The sequence below is a fragment of the Larimichthys crocea genome, chromosome XI, assembly GCF_000972845.2.
Source record: "Larimichthys crocea isolate SSNF chromosome XI, L_crocea_2.0, whole genome shotgun sequence".
NCBI classification, from domain to species: Eukaryota; Metazoa; Chordata; class Actinopteri; family Sciaenidae; genus Larimichthys; species Larimichthys crocea.
Genome location: NC_040021.1, coordinates 18,337,918 through 18,360,098, shown reverse-complemented (window position 1 = coordinate 18,360,098; position 22,181 = coordinate 18,337,918). Strand labels below are relative to the sequence as shown.

General features: G+C 42.6%; 1 protein-coding gene across 5 annotated transcripts in view; it reads left to right on the top strand.

Annotated features, from left to right (window-relative positions):
• Positions 1-8,748: 8,748 nt before the first annotated feature.
• tab2 (TGF-beta activated kinase 1 (MAP3K7) binding protein 2) overlaps positions 8,749-22,181 on the top strand; it is a 37,200-nt gene continuing 23,767 nt past the window's right edge. For 3 of the 5 annotated variants that reach the window (XM_027284181.1, XM_019253325.2, XM_019253324.2), the window contains exon 1: positions 8,749-9,996. The gene's annotated coding sequence lies outside the window, so the exon portion shown is untranslated. The remainder of the gene's footprint in view (positions 9,997-22,181) is intronic. The other 2 variants (XM_010730034.3, XM_010730033.3) reach the window with 2 other exon arrangements.

The following is a 22,181-nucleotide window of genomic DNA, read 5'->3' as shown; positions in this document are numbered from 1 at the left end:
AATGGTGCAAAAAAAGAAATACTTTAGTCTAATTACAATTAATAACATAATTGAGTTTGGTTGCTTTTATCTAGAACACCATTCAGTACCATACATACATGCAGATACATGCAGCTAAGAGAACATGACACAACATGAATGTAGCATGACAGGCAGTAAAAAGCATGACAAAGACTCGACGACAAAACATACTTTAATAATAAAGAGTTAGTCAGCCCTAATTAAAGAGAGAAAACCCCAAAACAACTTCACCTGTACTGTAACAGATGGACAAAGGGCCACAGACAACCATTATATTAAATGATATGGCTGGTCATATTCTGTATTTTTCTTATTGTCAACAAAAGACAAAAAACAAACAAAGTGTTTCTCAATACTGTCCTACATTCCCAGCTTGTCTGTGGCACTCAAAGCCCATTGGTTTCACCTGAAAGTGAAAATCTTTAAAATGGGACGTGAAACATCTGTGAATTAAAAAAATAATAAAAATCCTCCATTCTTTGTAGTTTTATCAAACAAACAGTTTGCATTTGTCTGGGACTATTTTCAGCGGTGGAATAATCCACATTTGTTGCTCTGTAGTGAGTATTTGGGGCAGCAGGAGAGTGTATGTGGGACCGAGTCCAAATCAACTACAGTGCGTGTGTGTTCATGGTAATGAAGGAACATGTCAACAGTGTGGCTCATTGATGTGTTTTTAATAGAGCTCTATGGCACAGAGGAAGAATCAGGCTTTGATACACACACAATACTAAATTCTACTGAATAGACCTTTGTTTGTAGCAGAATGTATTACAATCTGTTTATATTACTGTATAATTATAGTTATAAGCACTCATAAATAAATATTTGGGACACTTTATAATAATCATAACACATTATAAAGCAATTTGACTCATATGGTCAATTATTGGAATACTTCATGATTGTTGATCAGTATATTATCATTCTTATAGTTTTAATACATTCAAAACATTTAATAATGCAATATAATTGCTGTTATAATACATTGCAATTTGATTATGGTTGCGTTCAAACCACTGCCCCACCTTGCCGGCCCACAAAGCAGTTCATTTAACAAAATAACCTTGTTTGATCATATTTAAGAATAAAACTCTTATGTATTTGTGGCACATGTAATGATAATCAAACATGAACTGTAATTTTGAACTGAATGTAGATTTAACATTTTTGTGTTTGTCCAGACTCGAATTAGTTTCTCTGCTCCGGGGTCACTGGGACTGTGAGTTTACGGTAATACAGTACCAGTCGCCACTTCTACTCTCTCTGCCGACCAACTCACTGTCTGGCATGGGATGCTAAATTGATGTCTTGGTGTACTCCTCCTCCTCCTCCTCCTCCTCCTCCTCAGAAACAGTGTGGTGGAGATAGTGTTTGGGCTTTCATCAGATTGGTTGGGAAACTAGTAAACTACAGAGTCAGAATGAGTAGAATAGTGCACTTTTATTCAAAGACTTTAGGCCTGGTATGATTCATCCTTTAGGGAGATGATGAATTTCAATGTCAGTGAACAAATTTTATCCATGTTGACATGTTTCACAGGGGACAAAATGGCCAATGGATCCATAGAGCTACACGGTTAGCATGGCTCAACATACTGTAGAGAAAGTTCATAAATCTCTTTCGTCTGTAAAGTCTTCTCAGTGAACAGTGCAGTAAAAATGGCCTTGTTTTTAAACCTGATCCCCACTCTCCATTTAGTGACATTTCCTAAAATGATCAGCCTAATAGCTGCCATTTCTGCTCTCCATGTCCTTTCTATCCACTGCAGCTCTAGTGGGAAAGTGCCGGGCCTATCCACAGAGTGTCAGTTTGACCTTAAGGATCGGTGCCTGGAGCTCCGCCATCACACCACTCACTCCCATTCTGCTCTCAGAGCCTCCAACCACAACTTGATGCTTACACTCCACAGACCTTGACATTTCAATTGCCTCTTAGTAATAAACTCTCCACTCTGCTCAAAAACAGACCCAGACTGTGCTTGTATCGTTATCTGTTACTGCCTATCGACTCCAATGCTGCTCTAGTTCTGCAGGATTTTTGCAGATTAGCTTGTCTTTGTTTTAAAGATGCCACCAGAAAAGTTGATTTAATATATTTTATATCATATATTTAAATTCTCTGGAAACTATGCAACATGTCCTCCCTGTAGCTTACTCACTATTACTGTCCAATGAAAACCTTGTATTTGCAAAATGTCTTTGGTTGGGTCTATGAAAAACAGCCTTACCCTGACCGACCTAAAGTTCTTAGCCAGTACAATGGTCTTATTATATCCACATAGCTTTCTTTCTATTTGAGCCTTATTAGATTTGAGTCCAGCATTTGACACAATTGATGATAACCTCTTCAAAAGAGAAGTAGGTGGGTGGATCTGACTCTGTACTGTACTGTACTTCCATTTTCATTTGCAGCTTATCATAGGGAAGTTTTTCCTTATTACTTTGGAACTCTGAGTCAAAAAATGTTCTGTGGAAACCCTCAGAAGTCAATGCTTGGTCCACCACTGTTCAGCCTGTATAGAGTATTTCTGCACAGACACTGAACATTTTTCTGTTACTATGATAACCCATAGTCATAGTTATCCTTCTCCCCTGGGGATCTCTGCCCTGTTAAGCCACTAGCTGAATGCATTAAAGACATAGACAACCAACTGTTTCACAACTTCAAGGTCAGAGCTATGTCACCAACAAAACAAAAGCTTTATAAATGTAAAACATGCTGGAAACAATGTGGACATGCAGATGCAAACCATGCACATATCTTCTGGAACTGCCCCAAAAAAGAGCCATTTTAAGAATAGGGTGATTACAGTATTGAATCCCCAATCCCAAAGAAGTGGTTAATTTTATAACTGGGCAACAACGTGGTGCTGAAAATAATTATCAAAATTCTGCTCACAGCTGGCCGGAAGGCCATGCCACTTACACATGCATTCATCTTTTGTCAGGTAGGCCAGGTGTTGAAAAGGGGGTACGCAAGCTCATTTACTGCTGCCGTGGGATACATCAGATAAAGAACAACCAGTCAGATCTGTGCATTGGCATCCGGCCCAATCTGATCTGATCTTGGTTTCAATGTGTTACTTAAAGTCTATAAGTCTTTAAAGACCTTGCTCCACAGTACCTCTCTGACATGTTTCTCCAAATGAATGGACCTGTTCTGATTGGCCCCAGCCTTCTGGTCTTTAAGGGTTAAATCCAAAGTTGGTAGACCGGTTTTTGGTTTGGATGGACCTCACCGCTGGAATACCCTGCCAGATTGCTTTAGATGTGTTCCAACATTAATACAGAACACATCCCTTGACTTGTGTGCATATGATTAGTGTGTTTGTGTGTGTGAGGATCGTGCAATCTTATATAAAAAAATCCTATAAATTAGAGTTAGGAGGATTAGTTTAGATGGAGCATTGTTACACATAAATCACATGTTGGTGTAATATATTTAGACAGATGCTTTGATCCATAGTGGAATCAAGTCAAAATGAAAATGTTAAAAATAAATACATTTTTTAAAAATACACCAACTTAGATGTTATCCTTTGGCTGCTAGCTATGTCATCGGTTTGTCTAAATATGAAAAATGCACATCTAAAACTTGATATTTCTGAGACATTTTTATTATAACACACTCATTGGATGACGCTGGAGCAGTAGAGGTGTCCTGTCTGAGGTGTGTGTTTGGGTTGAAAAGCTACAGTCCGTCCATTTCTTGATGATGTCTAGCCATCGTGAGACTAGTCCATACCACTTAGGTTTGCGGTACGTAACTGTCCACGGGTAATGGTTGTTTCAGATTTTTTAATAAATTTAGTCTATCAATCAATGAATCAATCAATCAGACTTTACTTGTATAGCACTTAACATTCAAACAAAATGTAACACAAAGTGCTTCACACAATAAAACAGCAGGGGTAATTAAAAGACCAGAGTGTTCAAAGGTTAAAAACAAATCTGATAAACAGGTGAGACTAAGACCATTAAAAGCTTTATAAATCAATAAAGGGAGACAGGTAGTCAGTGCAGAGCAATGTGTGCTCTCTTTCTGGTCCTCACCTACAGATGTGCAGCTGAGTTTTGAGGTAGACACCTCCCTTGTGTCCTGGATTGTTAGCTAACTGACTGGCAGACCACAGTATGTACTGTACGTCTACAGCACTGTGTATCAGACAGAGTGGTTAGCAACATGGGAGCTCCACAGGGGACTGTCCTGTCTCCTTTTCTATTCACCCTGTACACCACAGACTTCAGCTACTGCACAGAGTCCTGCCATCTTCAGAAGTATTTTGATGACTCTGCAATAGTAGGTTGTATCAGCGGTGGAGAGGAGACAGAGTACAGGGCAACAGTGCAGAACTTTGTTACACGGTGTGAGCTAAACCATCTATAGCTCAATGTGACAAAGACCAAGGAGCTGGTAGTGGACCTGAGAAGGAAAAAGACAGAGGTAACCCCTATCGCCATTTGGGGGGCCTCGGTGGACATTGTGGAGGAGTACAAGTACTTGGGAGTGTACTTAAACAACAAACTGGACTGGAATAAGACTCAAGCTGTCTACAGAAAGGGCCACTGCCTCTATCTTCTGATGAGGCTGAGATCCTTTAACATCTGTGGGACAATGCTGAAGATGTTCTATGAGTCAGTGGTGGCCAGCGATATCTTCTAGGGCAGCGGTTTGAAGGTAGCCGAAGCCAACAGGCTTAACAGACTTGTTCGTAAGGCCAGTGATGTTGTGGGGGTACAGATGGACTCGCTGACTGTGGTGTTGGAAGGGAGGATGCTGTCTAAGGTACAGGATATCTTGGACTATGACTCCCAACCACTCCATGAGCTGCTGCACAGACTCAGGAGCACCTTCAGCCAGAGACTGCTGGCACCAAGATGCTCCACAGAGAGACATAAGAAGTCTTTCCTACCTGTGAGCATCAGTCTCTACAACTCCTCCCTTAAAATATCATACACTCCAAGTCAAGTCCAGTAGCTATTGAACTGGCTTGTGCAACATGCATACTGCACTTTAACAATCATTGTATTTCTCTGTACAGTCTCTCAAAGACTAAATTCTTTATAAGGTTTTAGATTTACATACTGCATATTTCACTGTTATCTGGTTTTTATTTTACTGTCACTGGTTTTATTTAACTGTTATTTATACATGTGTATATAGTGTGAAAATATGATATTGTATAGGTGTATATTGTTGAAGTTTTGTTTTCTTGCTATCACTTACTGTTTGGGAGCTGCTGTAACAAAAACAATTTCCCTGCGGGGATTAATAAAGTATTTCTGATTCTAATTCTGATCTATATTCTTCTTAGGGAGACCAGAAGACCAGAGCATTACTGCAGGTAACAAACATGATTGTTAGTGTATCTGTGTTGGCTTGAGAGAGAAAAGGTCTGGCAGTGTTCTTAAGATGATAAAAAGCACTCTTAGTTATATTTTTGATGTGAGCTTCAAAACTAAGATATGAATTTTACTTGTTGACAGAGTGTGTTTGATGTATTATTTTCACTGTGTTCCCACTCTTTCACTTGATGTACTTTTGATTTACTATTATTGATGTACTTACTTATTTTTTTTACATTGTTTAGAGATGTTTGGTCAGGTTGGATGGTTAACCACACCTATCGTAAATCAGCCTACTTATATAAGCTGAGGTCAAACGTTTTGACCTTACGAAGCTCAACTGGGATCAAACTGTCATTCATCTACATAAATTTCTGCGGTATTACTCTTTTCTTCGCTCACAAGGTTTGGTCCCGATAATAAAATGGAAGTGTTTTCATATGTCAGTTTGGTAAGTTCAAGCTTCCTGCTCTCTCTATACCTAACAACACTGTGTCGAGCTTGTTAGCACCGGAGCGGCTGGATAACCTGCTCCAAATGGCCAGTGGACAAGCACAGAAGTTTACTTAAGAGGGGAATAATGACTGGCGACCCACTGCAGAGCTAAATCTAAACTGCTGACCCATGACAAGCTGTCCTCAGACCGTGAGAAACGGGCCTCTTTCCATGCCAAGAATGTGGGTGGCCGGCCTTGTTGCTCCAAAAATCCTTTTCTGAAGAGTGTAGCCAGTTGCAGCACTAGCGTGCAACAGCAGGTTCTTCTGCCTGATCTGTCTCTCAGGCCGTCGCTGTTATTTGCACATGTTGACCCCCCTTATTTTTTGTTGTTGTATGTACAGTTTGTATGCAAGGAAATGGAGCTGGTAGGGTGAATGAGTGTGTGTGTGTGGGTGCGTGGGTGGGAGGGGTTGTAATTCCAGAGCACACATGGTCCACTTCCACTTGTTAAGCCGCTTGTGAAACGAGACAAAAACTGGAGAAGGAAAAAAACAGATTCACAGGGTCAGGTCTCTGGAAATTCCTAAGAATCTTTGATTCTGTTGTTTATTTTTTTATTCTTCTTCTTTTGCTGATTCACTGGCCTGACACATAACCTCTCGCAACACACACACACACACACACCACTAGCACGTCACAAAGTGTATAAGGCATTGTGTTAAGTAATGAATACTCTATGAGAGCGCTGGTCACAGAGAATAAGAGGCTGCACTGTGTTGTCAGTTTGCAGCTCACACTGAAGGGGATTTCAGCTCCCGGGGCTTCAAACCCAGAGTCAAGGGGTCACGTTCTGTGCAAGATAGCAGGGGCCACAGTGTGTATGTGTGTGTGTGTCTCTCTCTGTGTGTGTGTGTGAGTGACTGTGTGTGTGAGTCACTGCATTACGCCGACACACGAGACGCCATATGTTTCCACCCAGTTCACTGAAGAACAAATGCGCCGTCCTTTTTCATGAGAGTTCCCAGAAGCGTCTGTTTTCTCACTCACCCCCGTGTGGGTTAATGCAGCAAGAAGCAGGAGACGTGCTCCACATCAATTATGCTGTAAAAGAAAAATTAAACGGGACACCTGTTTATGGTGTCCACGCAGAGTGAAAAGAAAAAAAACATCATTTAAAAAGTTGCACAGCATTGCGAGTGGAGACTGGACGGTTCTTCCTGGAGGACAGAGAGCAACAAGTTGATCATATGACAAAAACTCTCACATGAAAACAATACCATAGAAATCCCATAACCCCCTGAGGACTTCAATTGTGTGGCTACAGCAACCAACCAAAGGCTGAGCAGTTTACTGTCAAAACAATATTTTTATGATATTTTATTTTTTAAATATAAATTCCATTGGTCGACTGTTTTATTCTTCTCAAAATGGCCATGACTGACCTCAGCTCTACTTGATCTGCTACAATGTGTGTTTATAGGTGAGAAAAAACATAAAACAAAAATACCAAGTTGATTTTGAAAGTTTGTGCCCGAGAAAAATCTCAACTCAATAACTTCTTTTCTTTCTTTTTTCTGTTTTAGGTATCTCTATCTCAGCATGTATAAAGTTATCTGTTTAGATGCACCAGATTTCAAGGCAATCCAATCCAATATTTGCCTAAATATTTGACTAAAAATCACACAAAAAAAGTCAGGGAACTCCAGTCACCTTAGTTAAAATGCTAATGTTGCTAGCAGTGGAATACTGTGTTTCGGGGGCTTTGTATCAAACCTGGTAGCTGAATTTGCATGCTGCTATTTCATCAAGCGAACATCTTTTTTTGTCCGGTGTGACATGAAGCTGATTTGTGATTGTACAGTTCTGAAAATTCAGAAACACAGTTTGTTTTCCATCCATTCAGTATAAACAGCGGTCAATAAAAGGTCAGTGCAGCATGGGTCAAAGTTCAACAAATCTGAACTTTTGGTGCACCCATGCTCCACCTGACTCACCACAGTCATCCATACAGAGTGTCTTCCTGTGATAATTCTTGTTCGGTACAGCATCATAAGATATAGCCTCTGGGGAAAATTAACATCTCTACAACAATTCATGACAATCCAAGCCAATAGTTGTTAAAATATTTCAGTCTAGACCCAAATGATGGACTGACCACTTATCCATTCGCTCTGCTAAAAATACAACATGAATTCTAATACCACAACCTGAAAAAAATAATAACAACAGAGCTGTGAAAACACACTGGTGCACTTTCAGTTGCTACCTGGCAGCCCTTCCTCTGCGTAAGTGGCCGAGCAAAGTGTGTTTACAATCCTCCAATGAGGGAACACATCGTGTTTGGTCTTCACGAGCCAGATTTGGCCACTCAACCTTTTAGGTTTGCTTTCCAGTGCTTTGCAGACGAACAAAGCTCTGCAGGTCCAAATGTTATCTGCTCCACTGTTTGCACTGTTGACTTGGTCATGACAGAAATAGAACTCCCGAGCTCTGTTTTTAGAAAACAAACTTTAAAAAATGCAGACAGTGGCATGCAATTATGCACACGTTGTAAATGTCTTGTTTGACTAGACTTTGTTTTTCAGGCTTCTGGAGGCGTACATCATAATGTGTAGTGCTATTATCTCTAACTCACTGGGCTCACTTCTGTCACTTGCAGTTAGTTCCAATGAGCAGTAGAGATGTGAAATATTATTTTTGGGTCTAAAAAAAGACCTAACAGATTTAAGTGTTTTGGTAATGTTTTACCAACCTCTGATCTCTACAGTGGTTTGAGAAACTCTCTCTGGACATTAATGCTGCTGTAAATAAGCCAGCTTTAAAATTCACACTCGGGTATGAGAAGTGTTGTTTCCTCTGGGTGGAGGAGTGTTGATGTATACCCAACACCAACATTTTATTTAAATATAGCAAATCTACATGGTGTCAATAAGTGATAAAAAAGCTCACTCTAATTACTGCGCGCTGTGTATATCTCAGTGTATTTATTTCATTCTGTTCATAATGTACGTATTCATATATATATTCACTGTCTCTCTATACATTACACTGTACATTACTCTGCAGTTTACTTGCTTTCGGCTCTTCTGTTAGACGCTGAACTGCATTTCGTTGTTTCAGCGCTTGGATGTTGTGCAATAAAAATAAGGTTGAATCTAATCTGATCTGAGCTGATCTAATAAAAAGAAGCTGTTTCTTGTCCAGTCTTATTTTTTATTTTTCTATTATGGAAGACATGTAAACAGACAACAAGGGGAAAGAGCTGAACTAAGCTTCTCGGGACAAACTGCTTACACATATTTAGGGAGATCATGTTTAATTTCCTGCAGATTACACTCAACACACTGTGTAAAAGTGGTGTAATCTTTTGTCATTTGATTAATAATGTATTGATTATTTTGCTTAGAGGTCATGTATCACTGGATCAGTCCTTCAGCTGGAGGTCCACTTCTCGCTGAGGTGTCCTTCAGCTATACAATGAAACCTGTCAGCTGCTCTGATCAGAGCTGCTGCCCTGTGGTTGACCTCTGACCTCCAACCTCACTCTGAAGAAAGGGAACATATGATGAGATCAATAACAGTATTGGCATTGTTGTCACTGTCCCATTTGAGTCCAAAATCCGTCTTGCAGCCCCTCAGTCCTCCTGCATGGTTTTCATTAGAGGTGAACTGAGTCCTGCTCTGTCCTCCTTTGTTTGCATCCCCACCAACAAGCAGACCACTCAGCGCATTTTGCAATCACAACTTTCTCCTCCTCCCTCAGCACAACTTTGGGAAAGTGAAAAAAAAGAAAAACAAGTGTTCCTCTCGCGATAGTAGCTTGCCTATGCAGCCGCCATATTCTGTGACAGTATTTTGATTCGTATCTGCTGGAAGTGAGGAAAAAGAGAAAAGTGAAGGGCTGTCGAGGGGAGGGGGGGGCTGAAGAAGAGGAGCTGTCAAAAAGGTATTCCCGAGTCTCTGTCAAACGGCGGACGGCTGAGGCTCGGTATCCCTCCCCTAACGCTATTTCGAGGACACACAAGGCCCGGGGCCTCGGTGCAGTTGGCTCTTCGTCTCCCTGGTAGTAGCTGGACCCCTCTCGGCTTCTCCTCTCCGAGCTCCGCGGCCCTCTGGAGGTCCGGCGGCGGTCTCGGGTGTTGAAGGCGGCCCGGGGAGCGGCGGCGGCGGCAGCAGCGGAGACGGAAAGGTGAGCTCCAGTTAAGTTTGACGAGGCTTTCGCCACTTTAGCAGCAGCCGGAAGAATACCGTTTTTTTTTTAATAACGTTACTGTGAAATGGGAAAAAAAAAGAAAAACGCATTTGAGCGACCTGTGCGAAAAGCGCGTTTACACACGGCGCCGTTTGTTTGAAAGAAAAAAGTTTTTCAAGATGTGGAAAAAGTTTTTGTCCACAGCAAGCGGCTAGCTCGGTTAGCTAGCATGAAGTGTTTGGAGGCTGTTCCCTTCTCGGCCGACTCGGATAATCACTGAAGAAAGTTTTAAACACATTCGTTAACTTCTCCTCTGAGTCGGCTTTAATGTTAATACCTTTAAATACACACTGTGGCTCTTTTTATTTTAGCACCACGCTGGCTGACGCTACATGTTTTGTAGCCCATGTTAGGCTACTTTTTCCATTGAGCTCTCCTTTGAAACGTCGCAGGACCGAGCCGTGGATGGAAACGTTAAATCATAAAATTGTAGCTTCGCTCAGCCTCGCACACGGAGTGTTTTATCTCCGACAAACCTCAAAACGAAGCCTCGGTTAAGTTGTTTGTCGCTTTGCCACAACACTGGGACTATTTTTTGAGTAACATGGAAACTTTCTTCTAAGTAACGCGGCTGGTTAGCCAGTCTGGCACATTAAGTGTCCACAGCAGTGAGTTTATCACACGTACAAGCTGGTGTCTTGTTGTAACATTCCCTATGTGTGTATCCTGCCGTCTTCATAGCGAGGTGATGCAAACGGAGCTGCTGAGGTCGAAGTTACACTTTGACTGGGACCATTTTTACTATTGCACAACTGCAGCCAAGTCAAACTAAAGGGAGACACAATCAAACACAAGACCCAAAAAAATCAGGTGATGAGTGAGTCACTTCACCTGTCTGCTAACTTTCTGACACTGTCCCGTGGATCAGATGTTCCTGCTTTGTGGCAGTTGTGATGGAAACTTAGAAGGGGGTGGGTGTGATCGTCCAGCCAAAAGGACTGCTGGCTTGTTGTTGTTTGCGTTGTTGGTATAGTTCAGATCAGAGGTGTTTACTGTGAGATGATTTAGTCTGACCTGTCCTATCGTCTTTATTCCTGCAAAGCCACTCAAAGGTTTGCAGGACGGGCCGGAGGCCACACGTTGCAACATTTGACCTGTTTTTATTTAATTTATTTTTTTTAAGTTGCATATTTGTTTGTGAGGCAAAGAGTTGGGTCATTTCAAAACCAGAGACGTGGAAGATTTAGAAAAAATGAAGATATTTGAGATATTTCTCTCGCTTGTTGGTTGTTTTTATATTTAATCATAGTGCCCACAGCCAAATGTAGCACCAATATTACTGTTTGATGACAGGTATTAATTTTTTTTATTGCAGCGTGTGGTTATGAAGCCTCTTTTAATTCATGCTTAGTGTTTGGCCGTTTGTGGTGGTCCACTTGGCACGGTGTGAAAAAAAAAAAAAAAAAAAACCCTCTGGGTGTGTAGACAGCATGTTTCTCCATGTTGTATCACTTAGGCTGCTCTTCATATTAACACCAGCCACCAGTGAAATGATGCAAAATGTTGGTTGCGGCTGGAAAAGTCTGTCAGCTCTACCAGCCAGTTTGGCAGGTAATCAACCTGAGTCCAATTAGTGTTTTTTATTTTATTTTTTTTTATTCTCCGGCTGGCAGCTGAGAAATGGAATTTCTCTTTGAAACCCTGCATCGACTTTGTGATCAAAGTTAGATCTTTGCTGTGGTTTAGTTGGACGTCACAAGCACACCCTACCTGACTGTGTTTTTCTAAAGCAGGCTTCTTATTTCTCACGCCGCAGATGATGACTGGCTGCTTTGAGTCTGTTCACAGCTCCAAAGAGCTCCGAATCACTCCTCTGTCGGCCTCTGAACACCTCCAATCTAAACTGTGTTGTCACAGCTCGACTGCAGGAGTGTATATCATTCATTAGCAGCTTGTGCCTGTCTTGACTTGCAGTCAACATTGCACTTCCTGACCAATAAGCTGCCATGGCCAACTGTTTATAGGTGCAGACTCCTAACTGAAACCATGTGTGCCTGTAGCTGGGCAAATATGTTGCTAGGAGGCCTTGCTGATTTGCCACTCTTTGGAGACTCGGCAACGAATGCTCAGAGCCCGCACGACGATTTCAGAATGAGGATTTCGGTGCACTTGTACAGAGCAGCAGGCTGCTAATTGCTTTGTTTGGATGTTGTTTAAATCAGTACAAACTAAACGACTGCACAGATTCCAGATCAGAACTCGGAGTGTGTTGTTGTTGATGCTTGTTGATAGAGGTGAAGAATTAGCCTCACTTGTTGTGTTTGCTTTGGTCCAATAAACATACAGGGCGGACACTTGTGCTCAAGAACTTTTACAACAAGCTGAGGTTGTGGCATGTCGTCGCGAAGGTTCCGTGCCAATACTGGAGTCTTCTATCCTGAGAAACCTGTTTCCTGATTTATCATTTGCAGTTTGCACAACAACTTATCAGCAGTCAGAGCGAAGGGTGGGGGTGTGTGTAGCTTCTTTTTTTTTCTCCCCCTTTCACAAGGGGAGGGATAATTACTGCATATGAGTGTGTTTGGATGGAGTGCAAATGCTTGTTGTTTGGAGTTCAGAGTCAGTTTAACCCAGGAAACCTTACTGGTGTACCTTTATCTCTGTGTGTGTGTCAGGGCAGAGGCTGCACGCTGAATGAGTTTAGATAGAGCTTGATACTCTGCTCGCTGACCTGTGTGTGTGTGTTCAGTGTAAAAGTGTCTGGACAAGAGCTAAAATGCCAAATCAAGTAGTTGGAAGAGAAGGATCCATCACATTATGCTCATTGCTGCAGACTCCGAAAGAGGGCTTGGTCTTTTTTAACCCTCCCCCACTCCAGCGTGTGGCTGTCAGGAAGAGAGGCTCTTATTGGAGCCCCCTCCCCCTGTCGAGCTCTCCTGACTTCTCCGCTTTAAATGGAGTCCTCCATTACACACATTCTGCTCACGGTCCACTCCAGTTCAAGGGTTAAATTGCACGCATCAAGGCTGACACTGCACAGTCCGCTACACCTCGAGCTGTCGCCTGCTCGGTGCCGGTTCATGTTGCAGTTTTAGCTTTTTGTAGAGTTCGCCTGCTTCTGCAGCGGCTTTACACGTTCTTCACAGTTCTGAAGGCTCTTCCTCGATATCATTTGAGGCTTTCTTAATCTGCTGCTCTTTGTTGCCGTGCACAACAGAGCTGCATTAATCGGACTTTCTTGGCCACTTGGAGGCAGAAGAACTCCTCAGCGAGTTGACAAGCCCACAGCCATGACAAATTATGACTTTATAATTCTCTGTTTACACATCCAGCAGACATTGCATAAGCATTGATTCGATGCTGTGTTTCTGGCCACCTGATATATGCAAGTGCAATATTAACTTTCCTTTATGGTCTGCGTTAGTCTAGATCGACTCCTGTGAGCAACAGGCAGGTCTGTAGCTCCATGTTTGACTTTCTTGACCAACTAGTCACTGACTTTGTCCATCCGCACTACTAAGTAGCAGACAGGTAGCATGCAGTTAATTTTTTATGACTTGTTTGCCGAAAACATCTGCCTGCTGCTGAAAACAGGGTTGAGAGAGTGGTGAAACTGAACCGTACAGTGAATGTTGTGAGCTGTGAAACCAAAACATCTGGCTAAATGAGGCTTAAAAAGCTCTAGGAAGCTCCAGAGCTGACATTTTGCTAATTTGACACCATGAGCAAGCTCTTTCCGAGCAGTGAAGCTGGAAACATGTGCATTAGCACGCTTTGGAGATTGTTCTAAAATGAATACCAGTACAGCATGCTAGTAAACAGTTTAGCTAGCAAGTCAAGCATCAGTGTTTAATTTAGTTTTAGTCATGACTGTGAATATTACTCAGGATTCTGTGCCCATATCCATCACTGATTCTCCATGGATACAATTGGGTTTGTTCTCACGTGGACTGAGGTTCCATACCATCCATAAGTAAGACGTTTGTTTAGGAGATGCGCTGACGAGCCAAGTTTTCTATGCCAAACTGACTGACTGCATAGGTGTTGCAGCAGCACACAGATTAGGTAATCCAGATAAGGTAATGAAGATCTATGAAGATTAGGTCATGTCTGATAACAAATGTTAAGATGTGGATCATTCTGACAGACTTCCTGAAGTTCCCATCGTTGTTTCTATTCAGCTAAAACGGACCTATCTTGACACACGTGTTCAGTCCTCCATTTGCCTGATGTGGAAAATAAAGAAAAGTGCCACTGACAGTTTCCATTTCAGCCGCTGGGCACATTGATGTTTCTCCTGAGCTCTCACTGCCTCTGTTAACTGTCATTTCTTCAATGTTCTTGTACATTTAAACGCTGCTTGAGAGGATCACACGACTCTGATGAACAATTGGAAGGTCTCATTTAATGACACAGAGGTGGTCATTTTAATCACAGTTTGCATAACAGAAAACATCCCAGGAATTCTGAAGGGCTGTGGTGCCACCCGGGACTGAGCCTGTGATAATGTGTGTATAATGTTGCTGCTGTTGGCTCGTTTGTGTGTAGCCTACAATTTGTACATCCGTAGTAGTAACTCTAGCTTCAGTGTGGAACAGAACACACTTTTTTTTTTACACTTTAAACTTCTCGTGAAGTTTCAGAGTGAAGTTGCTCCAGCAGAGTGCCGCGCTTTGTGATTCAGGTAAAAGTTGCCTAAGGCGGCGTCACTGTTGTCAGCTGGATATTGCAACTCTACACAAATGAGATTCAGTTCCACTTTGTTGCCCTTCATGCCTTTTCGAATGCACCTCACACTGTGCAGTCAAATGTGTTATTACAGCATACGGTCTTATTGTCTCTCTTGTTACATGCATCAGGGAGCACAAAAGTGAACCACATCCGAGGCTGAGGCTGTGTGTGTGTGTGTGTGTGTGTGTGTGTGTGTGTGTGTGTGTGTGTGTGTTGCCCCCCCCCCCCCATCCTTGTACCAATGACCTGGGCTCAAGGTTTCCTCTCTGATGGTTTTTCTAGCCCTCTAAAATCACCCCAGCTTCCCTAAACTGACACATCCTCTGTCACAAGCTGCACAGACTTTGACCTACATGGGTGGGTCTAATTCCTCAAAACGGTCCAGAGCTTTACTTCACTACAACACTTCTTTTTTCTAAGTGCAGACAGTCGGCTTGGCAAAGCTCCTGTTTTTTGCACCTAAAATACAGATGCTTCATATTTATTAGAATAAATCACCACAAAATAAGATGAAAACCTCTTTAGTTTATCAACACACGCATTGATCCTCAGCACTTGAGCAGCATGCAGCAGGTGCATTATAATGTAACGCATCTGCAATGAATCATTAAGTGTTCTATCTGTTATGATGGCTGACCAACTGCCATCAAAATACTTCTTTCTGTATTTTTTGACTACAGTTGGATGTTGGTGAAGTTACTGTTAATCATTAAAATCTCATTTCTACTTACTAACTGTTGCCTAACAGTAACTCTAAGTTTCAGTTATGAGTGCAAGAAAAAAAAATCATCAGCAGCAGCAGAAAGATTCCCACAGTGTTGGAGAGTAAAGAATTATTGACTGAAATTGCTCCGGTCATTTTTCATTGTCTTAAATTTGTAGACACGAGAACATTAATCCTAATATCAGCACCGTTTACAGACTGCTGAATTGTTCAGCTAAATAAATGAACTCAAAATAGACGTCCCGTGTAATGGCACTTGTAAATCAGACTCAAAAGCGGTGGAATAATTAAAGAGCAGCTTTTCATGCTAATGAAGTGTTTTTCAAGTTTCCTTTGCAGAAACTCGGCTATGAAATAGGATAGGAGCACAACCATCAATTAAAGGAATATAGTGGTGCTCCTCCGCCGGCTCCCTTTGGATGCAGCATTTAAACTAATTGGAACCAGAACGGCTGCTGCGTTAAACAGGCATGTTTGGAGAGACGGCAGTGCAGCTCTTGGGATGCTTTGGCATTGTTAGTGGGATCAGTGTTGTGCTTGAAGCGTTCATTTCCACCCTTGCGTCGTTTTTTTTTTCTGATTTATTGGTCAATAGGAGCAGCAGAGCAGGAGGAGTACGCTGCATTTTAATTCTGAGTGACAAGAAAATGTGCTGTCTCAACAGCAACATATTAACACGCAATCGGTTGAGCTCGCAGACATCCTACACTTCCTGTTGTCGGACTTACTTTTTCACTGTGATTTACTTTCACATAAAACCAGGTGCAAGAAGCAACAGGTTTTAGAATTCAGTCTGACAACACAGAAGCACTTTGTTATCCCGATAGTGAGCGAGAATCACGTGTAATGCTTCAGTTCACGAGTTTGCATTTTTACTTTTTAGGATCTTCAGATTGGTTTTAATCTTTAAATCATCTTAAATCGCCTCAGAACTTTTGTAAAATACATCTTCTGCTTGTGTTGGCAGTCCCTGTGTACAATGACTTGTGTCACTCTTCCTAATAGTGCATATCTGATTTATAAATGATTATTAAATGTTAATGTCAACTCCAGCGTGGTTTATCACTAAAAGGTCAGGCTGCCAGCGGTGTCACATTCTTCCATCAGTTAATGTTGTTTTGAATTTTTGAGCAGAAAACGTCTCTCTGATTTCAAATTGGCCATCAGCAACTATAATTACAAGTATCCCCTTCAATTGCCCGCTGGCTTTCTCTTACATCCACAAATCTACTGGCCTTTCTAGTGTTACATGCCACTGCGCTTCCACATGAGCGCCGCTCTTCCAACACGGGCCGCGCTTTTCTGAATGCAAACCCGAGTGACAGCACACAGGAAGATGGTTCAGTGGTTATCTCTGGCCTCAGCACTCCTCAGAGTCTTGCAGACAGAAGCCTGTGCAGCAGGATATATATATGTGTGTGTGTGTGTGTGTGTGTGCGTGTGTGTGTGTGTGTGTGAGACACAAACACTTCCTCTCATAGTGTGTCACTCTGAGAAACACTTGAGATGCTTTTTCACAATTGGCCTCCTCTACTTAGTCTGACATGTTTGGGGGTGCAGAGGCCACTGTACATTGTGTTACAATAAATTAAAAAAAGTGTGTGAAGTAAGCACAGCTCACTGAATAGATGGCAAGATGTAATCTCACCTCTGAGCTGTATTAATGTTTGAGTAAAGATTAGAGTTGTGTCTGGTGCTACAAGAGAAAACAGTTAATCACAGGTCACCTCATTTAGGATAGGTGGACACACAGAGTCCACTCTGCGGTCAAGATCTTTACTACCTCACTGGTGTGCCTGTCATTGCAGGGATGCTGGCCTGGTTTGTCTGGGTTTCTCTCTCTCTTTTCTCTGCTGCTCTGCTGGAGTGTTTCCAGACCTTACACGACACCCTAAACGTGCATATTTGTTTGGGGAAGCTCGAGGGGATGTCGGTGTTCCAGTTTTTGCGCAGCTTGTCTTTGAAATGCACCCCAGCCTGCTAAAAGTAAAGCTTCTTAGAGCGGAGTATACAATGTCTTGATTCCTCTGAACCTATTTTGTTTTTTGTTGTCTTGAGCAGATAATTTGGCAATGCATCCGTGGAATTGATGTGGTGTGAGTGAGCAGCTTGAGCTGACCTCCCGGCTGCTTGTTTTCTGCAGGATGGATATTGCAAGCCGTTGTCTTATCACTCCCGGGCTTATCGTGTGGGCAGGTTCTGGCCCCACGTCCCCTCTGACTCCCTCCAGCTTTTCCTGGTGGACGCAGCATAGAGAGCTTGTCTTCTTCTGCTGTGCTGTGCTGTGCTGTGCTGTGCTGTGTGGTGTGTAAACGCCATACAGGGACTGCTCTGTCCTTCATCATTTCTCCCACAGTCTGCTGACGGTCTTTCATCTCGCTCAGGTTTTTTGGACTCGCTAACGATGGGAAAGGGCTTTGATCTGGTATCCTATCAGTAACAGTGTGGGCCTCAGGCTCCCATACTCCCTTGCTCCCTTGCTGTCTCATTCTGAAAACATATTGTCAGGGCGTGGTGGACAACGGAGTCCACCCAGCTGAAAAGCCTTTGTTTGTTGTGGTTTAGTGTAGCTTTGCCAAGGGCAACTGCCTGTGTGGGTCTCTATGAAATTCTTGCAGCAGTAGTGGTCTATTAAATTAGACCCTATGTTTGCCGATGTTTTGCAACCTTTCACATCTTGGATGTAACCACCTGAGCTCCGGGGGGAACAAAACAAACCTTACTTCCCATAACACATTTTTTTTCTCCTCCGCTTGGAGATTGCACAACAGAACTGCAAACATACACACAAATAAAGCTTGTGGAGCATCCGCAATGTGCAGAGATCTTCTATGTCGAAGCAGAGATTCCGTGTTAAGAGAGGAGCATGCTGGGGGGAAGCTTTTGAAAGTGGAATCAACTAAAGAGGAAGGAAGCTGTGCACTTTCTCCAAACCGCCCAGAGTCTGATGTTTTGTTTGAAATGTTTCTGATAGTTTCCCTCTTCTCAGTTACTGATCCATAAAGTCTTAAAGAGGGGAAGGGGAGAGTTTCCTCCCTCTCTGCCACAGTGCCCTTTGGCCTCCCAAACCCACTAGCCTGCTTCTGCTCCTGGTTAGAGATGTCATAACACAGCCACTCTGCTGTGGTATTCCTTAGGTGTGTGTGTGTGTGTGTGTGTGTGTGTGTGTGTGTGTGCGCCCCCCTTCCGAGGCACACCTGTCAGTGCCAGTCTTAAGCAGAGCCAGTGCTGTGTTGTCCCTCCCTGTCCTCTGCAGACACCAGCACAGCCGATCTGACTGCGCACACACACACACACACACACACTCCATGGGTGTGTGGGGAAAACAGAGCGGTGCACACATAAATCCTGCAGCCCTGAACATAGATGAATGATCGAGCATCTCAGAGTGTCCCAAATTTGGCAATCATTTCTTCCCCAGTCTGTGGAAAATGTGTAGGGTTGTTGATCAGTGAGTCAACAAATTGCTGGGCAGGTGCTGAGATATCTGGCCTCCAGATTTGTTTTGGAACGAAAAAAATCAACAGCCCGTGTAACCTCTGCTGTCATTTTGTTAGATAGGCAACAACACATCTTTAGATAAGAACAATTAAATCCTTGTTGAAGACTAAGGAAACAAAGCAGGATTGTTACTACACCCTCTGACTTTCAGATAAACATAGCAGATGTTACACAAAGAAGAATACCTGCCTTCATTAGTCACTGATAGAGGATGATGAAGATTAGCACAGATTACCTTCAGTCTCTGGTTACAATAAGTATTTTTAACTGCCACTGTACTCCCGTAAAAGCATTTGACGATTAGTCAATGAAAGAATTTGTTTATTAAGACAATTTTAAAGCTGGTTTAACAAAAAACAAACAAACAAAAAAAAAAATCAGCCCTGGGTTCATCTCAGTCCTGTCCTTCAATGAGGAAGTGAAAAAAAAATTCCAGCTATTCCACACACTTTGAGCAAGCTTTATTTCACATGCTGTATCTTGTTAGTCACCTGTTGAAATGCTGCAGTCACTACATCCTGGTCGGGTAATGACTGCTCCTAAAACCACAGTTTTTTTTTTTCTTCACGTCAAGCAAGATGAAGCCTGTAAACAAGAGAGCTGTGCAGTTGTTGGATGTTTTCCCTCTCTTTTGATGGAGTCATGCTGTGAGTTCCCCCCCTTGCATCCAATTATTGGTGCAGTGATATTCTCTTTAGCAGACCCATATCGCTGTACTGGACACCCAGAGATAAAACTGATCATAGAGGCCTCATAAAGTGATCAGCAATAGCAGGAGACTTGTGGACGTGCTGACATTAATGGGTCTGCTTTACAAGTCAATTACCTTCATGTAGGTAAAAAAGGGCCTGCCCTCCGAGGGAGACAAATATGACTTGAATGTTTTCAGAGGGCTGGAATAGAGACCGAATGGCATCTCAGCAGCAGAGGAGTCACGTGACTTGGCTGCTATTTGTCTTTTGGTTGGCCTCAAGGTGGGGAATGATACTCCTAACAGCTGCGGGAAGCATTTCCGGCGGAGGGTTTTCTCCTCAGCCAAGCACACGGAGGTCCAGCATTACACCGAGGCAGGGATGCATCGATAACCGCTTCTCCACCGCCAATAGATATTCTTAGCACAAACTTTAAAAAGTGTGGATTGTCCTGGTTAGAAGGCCACACTTTGTCCGAACTGTGTCTGTTAGAGGCCGCTCTGAAAAATAGTTTAATAAGTTTATTTTTTTCCTCTGGAGAAATCCAATTATCACGTTGTCAATAAAGACACAAAGTCCTTCAGATGGATCAGATATTTTGCACAAATTTTTATGTGATCCAGCATCTATAACAAAGACCTGTGGGAGGTGTGTTTTTTTTTTCTTCTCCTCCTTCTGATAACACCACGAGCGATGGAGTGAACTGATGGAATGAGCTGACCAAAGACAGAAGTGATGCTAATGTCCTGCCGTCTGTGTGCTTCAAAGAGCATGATGACATACAGTAAGTGCATTTCGTAAGGCAATAAAGGCTGAAGATTTGGCCAGTGCATACTTGGCATGTCATCGCTAAGCGCCTGAGTGCAAGCAGTCTCATTGTGTTCAGTTGCCTCGCACTGAGTGTTAAAAGACGCCGCTGCCACCCAAGCTCATGCCGTGTTGGGTCTGGACGGGCACCGGTTTGAATCCCAGGCTAGCTGAGTCTGGGAGGGAGGAGTGGATGAGAGAGTGGAGGTGCCTTTGAGCAAGGCACCTGGACGTGAACAGTTGAAAGCTGTAAATGTACAAATCGGTGTGTTTGGTCTCTACAACATTAGGAAGCATTGAACGCTATCCTGGAAAATAATATTCAATTTATTATGATTTGAACAATTGATTTTTTTTTTTTTTGACATTTTTGCTTTAAAATGAACTAAAATGTCGATTATTAAATTGTTTTGTGAACCATACCAGTTCAAATTGCACACTTTTGTCTGTTGCTTAAAGTGCACTTCGTTGGGGCTTTATAGACGAAATGATGTTACCCTTAACGGAAGAAATAATTGACAAATGAGTCAGTTATAGAATGATCATTAGTTGCCGCTCTCATTGCACTGATCTGTTCTGAGGCTTTATTGTGAGTGAGCAGGGCGTTGCTGAAAAAGAAGTAGGAAAAGTTAGTCAGTGTCTTGCCGATGAGTACAGGTTTAAAAAAAAAATAATTCAAATATGTATCCTGTCCAATGTGAACGTCTTAAAACCGGTCTTGTTTTTTCAGGAAATATTGGGTGTGATCTTTGAGGGAGATGGCATGTCTGTTTGTGCGTCTGCATTGTTGCACCACTTAGAAAGGTGTGTGTGTGTGTGTGTGTGTGTGTGTGACACACTTCCTCTTGAAGGTGGGGCTGTGGAATGGGATTGACATGGAAGTTATGTCTGGTATTTATGGCTTTTTGTATGCAGCTTTGTTATCTCAAAGACACAGCTTAGAAGGCTGTTTAAAGTGCCACACTACAAACCAGGTATTAGTCAAACCTCCAGACTGTTATACACTCATGCACTCATGATTTTGAGTCCAAACACAGTTTCCCGACAGTCAACATACACTGCACCATGCCCCATAAGTCTGCCTGAATCCGAGAAATTAATTGTGACCAGAAGGCCAACTTGTCAAGATAACCATGCAGTTTCTCCAGTTGTATTGGTGCATAATTGCTGATGTACACATCTAATTACTTACTACAGTGCTAAAGCTTCTCCTGATAACTTCTGTCAGATCCTGATTTGTATGTGTTTGATGCTAAGCTAAAGATAACCCAATGAATTCCCAAGCTTAAGCAGTCCTTAATGAGGCAGCCGGCAGGCAGCAGAAATAGTCTGAGAGTTTGTAACCGTGGCTTTTAAACTGACAAATAATCTGTAATCGTGAATCATGTAGCAGAGGAATCTGCTGCCACGCAGCTGGCCAGTAAAGCTGAGCAGACTTTAAAAACTCCTGGCGGAAAATCTATCAGAACCAACTGTTTCTGGACCTTTTTTTAGCCCACCGCCCCCACTGCAGTCCATGTCCTCCCAACCCTCACTGCTATCAGATCAGTTTTCACATCATTTGGGTTTCCTTCAGTCCATCGGCGCCTGTCTGCGATCGGACAAGAAACGAGCACTTGTGGTGTCCTGAGCGGGGCAGTGGTCAGTCTGACTTAAGTCAACTTTAACAGGCTCTGTACCTGGTAAATGTAGTTCACAGGCTACTTGAACAGCGCTCTCTTCCACTT